Source organism: Myotis brandtii, unplaced genomic scaffold (assembly GCF_000412655.1).
Source record: "Myotis brandtii unplaced genomic scaffold, ASM41265v1 scaffold1184, whole genome shotgun sequence".
In the NCBI taxonomy this organism is placed as follows: Eukaryota; Metazoa; Chordata; class Mammalia; order Chiroptera; family Vespertilionidae; genus Myotis; species Myotis brandtii.
The window spans coordinates 328,140-339,075 of record NW_005354109.1 but is presented as its reverse complement, the minus strand read 5'-3'; the positions used below and the strand labels follow the sequence as shown (position 1 = coordinate 339,075).

General features: G+C 40.4%; 1 pseudogene; it reads left to right on the top strand.

Annotated features, from left to right (window-relative positions):
- Nucleotides 1-2,444: 2,444 nt before the first annotated feature.
- LOC102247597 overlaps nucleotides 2,445-10,936 on the top strand; it is a 21,938-nt pseudogene continuing 13,446 nt past the window's right edge.

The following is a 10,936-nucleotide window of genomic DNA, read 5'->3' as shown; positions in this document are numbered from 1 at the left end:
ATATCTCCATATGAATGCTCTCACCTTCCTTTAGACCAGTGGTTCTCAACCTTCCTAATGCCGTGACCCTTTAATACAGTTCCTCATGTTGTAGTAACCCCCAATTTCATTGTTACAAATTGAACATAATTAAAGCATAGTGATTAATCACAAAAATAATATGTAATTATATATGTGTTTTCCGATGGTCTTAGGCGACCCCTGTGAAAGGGTCGTTCGACCCCCAAAGGGGTCGCGACCCACAGGTTGAGAACCATTGCTTTAGACTTTCATATCCAAACGCACACACAGCATCTCTAATGAAGATGTAATAGTTGTCTCAAAATTAATATCCTATCTAATAATAGACAAACATGGTAATTGACTGTCCCTTCGCTACGCCTCCCATTGGCTAGTCAGTGTGATATGCAAATTAACCGCCAACAAAGATGACGGCTAATTTGATTACTGCAGGCAGGACGGGACAGCGCCATCCCGCCTGCCCTGCTGCCATCTGGGCCTGCTATTTGCAACCTGGGGTGGCGGGCGTCCGTGTGCGACCCGACCTGGGGCGGCCAGGCGGGGCAGCAGCAATTGGCTGGCCCACCCGGGCGTCCCATGTACGACTTGACCCGGGGCAGCGCTCCAACCCCCGGATCAGCCCTGCAGTGTGCGCGACCTGGGGCAGCGGGGCAGGCACCGAGGGATCGGGCCTGCCATCTGCCACCTGGGGAGTGGGCCTAAGCCAGCAGGTGGTTATCTCCCGAGGGGTCCCAGACTGTGAGAGGCCACAAGTGGGGCTGAGGGACAACCCCCCACCCCTCCCCCGCCAGTGAACAAATTTTTGTGCACCGGGCCTCTAGTATTTAAAATAAAACTCTTTACCTTCTCTCCAAATCTGTTCCTCTTACAGTCTATTTTTTTCTGTTATTTTGAAATCCATTCTTCTAGTTTGTTCATGCCAACACATGTTTGATTGCTCTTTATTCTGTACTTAACATCTATTCTAGTTATAAGTCCTATTGATCCAAATTTTGAAATTTATCCATGATCTAAATACTTGACCTCATTTCCACTACTGCCTCATGTTATAAACTACTATTATCTCTCGACAGAACTTTTGTAGAAGCATTTTTTTTTTCAGTGAATTATATTTTTATTTTCACTGACTATATGACTGGGACTAGAAATTGGGGGCTACTGTGATTAGCTACTTCATTTTCAGTAAATTTATTGAGGTGACATCTACATATATATATAAACCCAATGACCATTACAGCGGAACCAGGATGACCAGAACAACCAGTGGCTACGACACCAGCCTGATCCGGCCGGGTCACCCCCAACACCCTGATCGGGTGGCCAACCACTTGGCTGGCAGAAATTTGGGGTCCAGGACCTTAGAGGTGCTCAGTCTTGGCAGCTGCATGGGCAAAGCTCTCCTTTGGCAGAAGTGGACCCAGGATCAGGATGCCAGAGTCGGGGATGAGGTGGGGAGGCTTTCCTGATGGCCACAGCAGTCCTCACGGGCTGCACACAGCACCCAGGCATCTGGCCCTGGTGAGAGCAGCGGCAGGAATAAGGGCCACAGGGCACAGGGGGCGGTGGCACACAGGAGCCAGGAAGCGCGAGGCCCAACCTGGGCTCTTACCCTGCCTGCTGGGCCCAGTAGCACCAGCAGGTGAGCCATGGTGTGCAGCAAGGTGCTGGGCCGCCAACTGGAGGGGAAGTGAGCCAGGAGGGCAAGGTCCACTCTAGCCAAAGCCCAGAGTGGCGTGGGCAGGGCCAGAGCTGGAAACCTTTTCAGAGTGGGCAGGGCTGCAGCCCCATGCCTTTTTGGCCTTGGCCTTGGAATTCTGCGGGCAACCAGTATAGGGGCTACCAGCGTGTCAGAGGTCAGCCCTGCTTCAAGAGAGAGGACGTGGTGGAAAGTGGCAAGGCCACAGGAGGAATGGGAAATGTTGTGGCCATCTTTGGGAAACACAGCTGCCATGGTCTTCAGTAACTATGGACAGATAATCTTTGGTCTCCCTCTACAGAAGAGGAAGCTGAGACTCAAAGAAGGGAGCCTTCTGCAGCAACTCACCCACTTCTCATACCTGAGTCTGTGCAGCATTGTTTTCGTTGAAAGTAGAGGATCCAAAATGTTTTTAGATCTTTGCTATTTTAAGCAGGAAAGAATTTAGCACAGGGAATTGGTGCTTGGGAAATCATCGGAAAGCTGGAGGAGTGGGTCTTAGGCTGGGCCCCCAGGAAAGACTCCCTGGCCAGCGGGAGGGGCTGCTCCCTCAGCCACAACTGAATTCTAGGACACTCTGGCACAGCTGTGACCCAGGGATCAGGAAACTGCTGCCCCTGCAAGTGCCCTCCAGCTCCCACAAAACAGGTCACTGGGCACTGCCTCTGCACAACTGCCTGTGCACAGCCTGGATTCCGCTGCAGAAAACCTCCACATCTCTGCAAACATGGTCACCAGCAGCAAACAGCCCAAACGGAGGGAAGATGCCTCTGCCCCACTTCTGCCTTCAAAATATTGTGCAAGCACATCCTATCAGCAGAAACGAATTCATATCCAGAAACCTAGCTGCGAAGGAGTTTGGGCAATTTCAGACTTTTGTCTAGGAGTAAGAGCTAACTCATGTGCTTGGTATTGATAAAAATGGGGCCCAGCTGGTGGGGCTCAGTGGTTGAGCATCGATCTATGAACCAGGAGATCACGATATGATTCCTGGTCAGGTTTCAGGCTCAATCCTCAGCAAGGGGGTGCAGGAGGCAGCTGATCAATGATTCTCATCATTGAAGTTTCTATCTATCTCCCATCCTCTGAAATCAATACATTTTTTTTTAAATGGGGTCATGTTGTATATATGCATTATAATGAGTTTTTCACTTCACAGATCACTAATGTCTTTCCTGTTAAAACCATACTTATAGAACATTATTTAGTTATCATTCATTTTAATTGATCTCAGTGAGAAGAAGGGAGAGAGAGAGAAACACTGTTCCATTGTTTCCCTCACTCACTGGACAGGGTATTGAATCTGAAACCTGGGCATGTGCCCTGACTGGCAATCGATCCACCACTTTCTGATGTATGGGACAATGCTATGCTGGTACTCTGACCCCAAATTCCAGCCTCCAGAACTGTGAGAAAATACATTTCTGTTGTTTAAGCCACACAAATTATGATATTTTGTTATGGCTGTCTGAGCTGACTAATCCTATATAATAAAAGCCCAGAAACCAAATGGCAGAATGACCAAAACAACCAGAACAACTGTGGCCCCTCGCCCCAGCTGGCCCCGTGCCCAATCAGCCCCCATTGAGGTGGGCCAACTAGGCCTCTAGTTTGTTAATAAAATTATATAGGTTTCAAGTACACAATTCTAAATACATCATCTGTGTATTTCTATGTTTGTCCATCACCCAAAGTCAAATTTTATTTGGTCACTTGAGTCTGGTGCCTTATATCACATGGCCATCCAGACACCTTAAAGAGCACCTTAGCTGGTCTTGTTGGTTCCAGTCTTATCTTTGAGCAGGCTCTTCTCTATATAGAGTCTACAGTGATACTTAAAATTGTATATATATATCCTATTGAAAGTATTCTGTTAAAATCCCCATAACTTCCAATCTTACTAAAAAGAAAGGACAGTGTCCCGATAATGCCCTACACTGCTCTGCATAATCTTTCCTCCCTTGTTTGCCTCTGCTGATGCCTTTTATTAGTTTCCCCCTTGCTCAATCTGCTCTAAACTTGCTAGTCGCAATGATATTCCCGAACACTTTAAAATGGTCATAGCCTGTGTTTTGCTGACCAGTATCTGTTCTCCCACTTAATAACATCTCTTGTCCCCTTCATCCGCTATTTAAGAGTAGTCACTCCTTATCCCCTTTCTTGTTATTGTTTCTCCAAATTAATCACTAAAATGTTCATCCTGTATGTTCAATTTATGTATTAATTTTCTGTTTCTTTCCAACATAAAATTGGGAATTTTTTTAACTCTCTGTATTTTCCTTTTCATTGCTCTATTCCTCAGATTTAGAAAAGTGTTTGGCACATAGATAGTATAACCCAACATCAGGCATGTGTATTAAGTCAGGCAATTGGAGGGGCAGGTGACCTGATTGCTAAAAGTATAGGAATAGGCTTGTGCCATTTAAATATTTTAGCTCTTGTCCCTAAGGGACTGGTGAGAACTTGTGTACATTTGGATGCAAAGACAAAAGGGAAATAGTGTTGGATGGTGCTGCATAGTTAACAAAAGATACATGTGTAAACTCATTTTCTAACTGACAAATTTCTTACTTGGCATTGTAGACATAGAAAGGAATGTTATTTTGTGGTATTGTTAGAGAGGCTTTCCTAGATCTCGGTGTGGGATTTAGAACCTGCTATTTTCTGAAAATGATGTGGGATTTCAGGAACAGGTTGACACAGATAAAGTTATGTGCCTGGATCCATGGGAAAAGAGGGGGTGGTTGGATTGATAAACACCAGATTTAATTTACTTAAAACTCTGGCCTGAAGCTGTGGACAGAATTTGGGGCAGGGGAGTCTTTAAGTGCTTTACATTCACATTCAATATAAAATAGCTTATTGCAAAAGCACAGGTATGAAAGTACAGTTACTTTTTTATTGCATGTGAATGCAATAAATCTATTAAAGTGGTGTTTGGTTTTATAAATAAAGCATTTACTGTGAATGGAGTGCAAACTATGTACAGAACTTAAACTCAGTATGTAGCTATATATCACAATACCACTTAGGTAGTTGTTTAAAGGTTTATTATCAGTGTGTATTTATTTAAGAGATTGCCTAAGCATCTCAGCCTATAAGCCAGAGTGGAAGCAACATGAAAAATCACATTGCAGTGCATGAAGGCCTGCATACCATAAACATATTAATTACAACCACATCTTACAATGTGCAGTTAATGCTTAGGTATACATTTTGAAAAAAATCCCTTTTTTCTATAGAAAGAAAGTAGTGGATTCAGGGAGAGCAATTAGAAGCTTATTGCAATTGTTGACATGAAAGATGAGGGATTATTATATGAAGGCTGAGTAGATAGATATGGATATAAGTAGATAGCTTTTAAAGATACTAAAAACTAGAACTGATTAGAATTCATACAGTTTGCCTTAGACTGGTATAAAGAGAGGGAGGCATTATGGATGCAGGTTTCTGATTTAAGTATTTAATCAATGGTGGTGCTGTTCACTAAGGGAAAGAACTGCAGGTTTGTGAGTGTAAGATTTTAAATTTAGTTTGGAACCTCAGTTTATGATATACTAGAGGCCCAATGCACGAAATCCATGCAAGAGTAGGCCTTCCTTCCCCCAGCTGCCAGCACCGGCTTCCCTCTGGCATCTGGGACCCAGGCTTCCCTCCCAGATGGAGGCCCCGCCCACCTGCTGCAGCCTGCCCGTTGGTTGCCTGGGCCTCCCTCTGCAGTGCGATCATGGGGCAATGCTGGGCCCTTGACCAATCACATCGAACCTTGGCTGGCTTGGCACCAGTGGGTATTATAGCATGTTCCCGGATGGTCATCTGGATGGTTATTCCACTGTTTGGCCGTTCGGTTGATTTGCATATTGTGCTTTTATTATATAGGGTGGGAGACATTCTATTAGAACTATATGCAGCGATATAAAGTTCTGAAAGCCTGAATATATACATTTGAAAGTCATTCTGTTCAGAGGTAAAAACGGAAAGCAGGGGAGACAGTGTGATCTCTCACAAAAAATAACTAGAAAAATATAAGAAAAATTACTTAAGATCCATAGTTAGGTAGCTAGGATTAGGGTCAACAATTTTTTTTTCTGTGAAGGTATATATACACAGGGTGACCCCTAAAATGTATACACTTTGAATGATGATAAAGTCAGTGTTGATTAACATACAGGTATTTTTCAAAATTTAAAAGAAGTCATAGAAATTAGTGTGTATACATTTGTAGGCTATGTGGTTTCTCTCACAACTACACACTTTGCCATCATTGTGTATAATTGGCCATAGACAATATATAAGTGAATGAACATGCCATATTCTGATAAGACTTTCTTTATAAAATCTGGAAGCAAGCTGATATTTGACTCACAGCCATCATTTGCTGACACATGTACTAGGATCCTGAATCTAAATATCAGGTAAATTAAATTGATAAATCAGAAAAAATAAATGGAGGAAGGGAGGGAAATAATCAATTGAGGATTGTGTCAGAAAAACAGACAGAAGAGAAAATTCTAAAACAAAATTATGACTTTAAAAAAAATTCCATTGCATTTAACCACATGTTAGTCATTGATCACCTTGTTAAAATTTATTTTAAAGGTATAGTTGAGCAAAAAATTGCAATGCATTGAAGAAAGAGTGGAAAAGGAGAGAAATAGGCATTATAAAAAGATAACTATTTTAAGAGTTTTCTAAAAGTGAATGTAAAATAGACAACCAGGCATCTCATTTTATATCAAGATTGTATAACAGTCACATATTTGTACTCTCTAGTTCAAGCTCACTTCTTCATTTTGTGCTGACTAGTTTAAGGCAGAGGCTTCTGCACTTGGTGGTGCTGCCTGCAGATTACAATGTCAAGGTTGGACACAGCTCTTTTTCAAACCTTACTCATCATCAGGAAGTGGAGGCCAATTTAAAAATACAGTTCTTTAGAGAATGCGTGAGTTGGGAAATCTTTCTTTCAGTGATCATATACTCTACTAGTGACAATGCTGTAGTATATATATTCTACAAGAGGTGTAGAGGATCTACCTAATACATACACACAAACCCAAACAGAGAGCCAAAATGAGGAGACAAATAAGAGAATTCTCCAGAAGAGATAAATGAAGCAGAGATAAGACATTTATCTGAAACAGAGTTGAGAGTAATGATGGTAAAGATGCTCAAAATCATAAAAAAAGATATAGTAACTATGAAAAAAGAAAAGTCGGAAATAAAGAATGACATAACACAAATAAAGAACACATTGGAAGGAACACACAGTAGATTAGGGGAAGCTGAGGATTGAATCACTGAAATAGAAGACAGGGTTGAAAAAATCAGTCAATCAGAGAACCAAAAAAAAAAAAAATTAAAAAGCAGGAGGATAGCTTAAGGGAACTGAAACATAACAATATTGGAATAGCAGGTGTGCCAGAAGAGGCAAAAAGGGAGAAAGGGATAGAGAACACATTTGAAGAAATAATGGCAGAAATCTCCTTAACCTGGTAAAGAAAAAATTAATACAAGTTCGGGAGGCACAGAGAATTCCAACAAGAAGAAACCAAACAGGCCCATGCACAGACACATCATAATTAAAATGCCAAAAGTTAAAGACAAAGAGATAATATTAAAGGCAGCAAGAGAAAAGAACACTGTTATCTACCAAGGAGCTCCAATAAGGCTGACACGTGATTTCTCATCAGAAACTCTACAGGCCAGAAGAGAACGGCATGAAGTACTCAAGGTAATGGGAAGCAAGGATCTGAGACCAAGATTACTATATCCAGCAAGGCTATCATTCAAAATAGATAGTCAAATAAAGAGCTTCCCAGACCAAAAAAAAAAGGCTAAAGGAATTCATCACTACCAAACCATCATTACAAGAAATGCTAAAGGGACTGCTGTAATGAGAAGAAACAGAGAGAGAAACCTAAGCATACAGAATTAAAATGGCAATAAATAAGTACCTATCAATAATAACCCTAAATGTAAATGGATTAAATGCTCCAATCAAAAGGCATAAGGTAGCTGAATGGATACAAAAACATGACCCAACCATATGCTGTCTATGAGACCCACCTCAGAACAAAAAACACACACACAGAATGAGAGTGAAGGGCTGGAAAAAAAATTTTTATGCAAAGGAAAAAGAAAAAAAAGCTGGAATAGCAATACTCATATCCAACAAAATAGAGTTTAAAATGAAGGCCATTATAAGAGAAAACAAAGGTCACTACATAATACTAAAGGAATTGATCGAAAAAGTGGATATAATCCTGGTAAACTAATATGCACCCTATATAGGAGCACCTAAATATATAAAAAAAACTTCTAGAGGACTTTACTGGAAAGATCGACAACAATACAGTCATTGTTGGTGACTTTAACTACTTCTGACTTCACTGGATAGATCTTCCAGACAAAAACTTAACAAGGAAACAGTGACTCTAAAGGACACACTGGATCAGATGAATTTAATTGACATTTATAGAATATTTCATGCCAAAGCAGCAAAATATACATTCTTCTCAAGTGCACATGGATGATTCACAAAGATAGACCACATGTTAGGACATTAAAGAAGTCTACAAGTTCAAGAAGATTGAAATTATATCAAGCATCTTCTCAGATCACAGTGGAATGAAATTAGAAATCAATTACAGTAATGCCCCCCTCCAAAAAAAAACCAAAACAACATTCAAACACAGGGAGGCTAAATAGCATGTTATTAAACAATGAATTGGTTACTAAGAGATCAAGAAAGAAATTAAAAACTTCCTGAAACAAATGAAAATGAACACACAAGGACCCCAAATCTCTGAGACACAGAAAAGCAGTCCTGAGAGGGAAGTTCATAGCACTAGAGGCATAACGCAAAAAAACAACAAAAATCAGCAATAAACTCTTTAACCCTAAGACCTAGAAAGAGAACAACAAGAAAAGCCCAGAGTAAATAGAAGGAAAAAATAATAAATATTAGAGCAGAAATAAATAACATAGAGACTAATATATTTTACGAACACTTAGATACATCAATGCATTGACATGAAGCTTCTTTAGTCTCAGCTGAAATACTCCTTCACTCAAGGTCAGGATTAATTTATGCTCCTGAACTGGCCTGAAGTTAAGAGACATGTAGACAGCTTTATGGCCTGATTTTCATCCCTTTATAAGGTCAAGCACACAGAACCTCCACAGTGGACTTATCTTAGACTTTAAGGGGAAGTTGGCATTTGAATTAGGGGTTTTGAGCAGAATATAAAATGGGATTTATAAGCATCATATTTAAGTTTACTGAGTACTTGTAACACAAGAGCCTACGTGTAACAAAGTTAAATACGAATAGAAAAAATAAAAACCAGGGTAAACATGTATTTTGAATATTGGAGGATAAGGAATCTGGGACTGACTTTATCTGACTGAAACATCTCCTGGTTATGATCTAGAGTGGCAAATTTATCCCAGAGGCTGCCATGCACATGCCCAGTCATTTGTTGAGGAATTGGCCCTTTAAATCAGTGGTTCCCAAACTTATTTGGCCTACCGCCCCCTTTCCAGAAAAAATATTACTCAGCGCCCCCTGGAAATTAATTTTTTTTTAAATTTTAATAGCAATTAAACAGAAAGATATATGTATTAATGTTTCTACCTTTTTCGTAAAATATAGTAAAGAAAGGTGTAAATTAGAAACATTGAAGTTTGAAATTATGAAACTATTTATTGAACTCAGAATAGAAAGGTAATACAAAAAAAGTTAAAACAAATGCACCTGTGGCCATCACCGCCCCCCTGGATCGCTGCAGCGCCCACCAGGGGGCGGTAGTGACCACTTTGGGAATCACTGATATAGATCAATCAAACAGAACCAAGAACCCAGAAATCGACCCAAGCCATTACACTCAATTAATATTTGACAAAGGAGGCAAGAGCATACATTGGAATCAAGACAGTTTCTTTAATAAAAGGTGTTGGGAAAATTGGACAGATACATCCCAAAAAATGAAACTAGATCACCAACTTACACCATACACAAGTATAAACTCAAATGGCTAAAATAATTAAATGTAAGTTGTGAAACCATAAAAATCCTAGAAGAAATCATACACAGCAAAATCTCAGACATCTCTTGTAGCAATATGATTACAGATGCATCTCCTAAGGTAATGGAAACTAAGGAGAAAATAAACAAATGGCACTACCTCAAAATGAAAAGCTTCTGCACAGCAAAAGAAACTATCAACAAAATGAAAAGAGAGCCCACTCTATGGGAGAACATATTTTCTAATGATACAACTGATAAAGGGTTAATATCCAAAATATATAAAGAAGTCATACAACTTAACAAAAGGAAGACTAACAATCCAATTTAAAAATGGGCAAATGACCTAAATAGACACTTCTCCCAAGCGGACATAGAGATGGCCAAGAGACATATGAAAAAATGCTCAAAGTCACTAATCATCTGACAGATGCAAATCAAAACAACAATGAGGTACCATCTCACACCTGTCAAAATGGCCATCATCAACAAATCAACAAATGACCAGTGCTGGCGAAAATGTGGAGAAAAGGGGACCCTAGTACACTGCTGGTGGGAATGCAGACTGGTGCAACCATTATGGAAAACAGTACGGAGTTTCCTCAAAAAATTAAGTATGGAACTGCCATTTGGCCTAGTGATCCCACTTCTAGGAATATATCCCAAGAAACCTGAATCACCAATCAGAAAGAATGTATGCGTCCCTATGTTCATAGCAGCACAATGTACAATAGCTAAGATTTTGAAACAGCCCAAGTGCCCGTAGGTAGATGAGTAGAAAAAAGAAGCTGTGGTACACTTATACCATAGAATACTATGAAGACAGCATGGAGGGACCTGGAGAGAATCATGCTAAGTGAAATAAGTCAGAGAAAGACAAGTATCACGTGATGCACTCATATGGTCAATCTGAGTAACAAAATAAACTGATGAAAGGAGAGGATCCAAAGACATGGACGCATGGAACAGAGTGCTGAATCTCAGAGGGAAGGCGGGGGAGGGTGGGTGGACACAGACAATAGGGTGCTGAAGGCCCGGGTCAGGAGGTTAAGGGTGGGGGAGCTCGAGGGGGTCAATGGGGGGAAAAGGTGACATATGCATACTTTCAACCAATAAAGAATTATTTTTCATTTATTTATTTGTTTATTATTATTATTTTGTTATTAAAGGTGAAACATTTTATTATTATTATT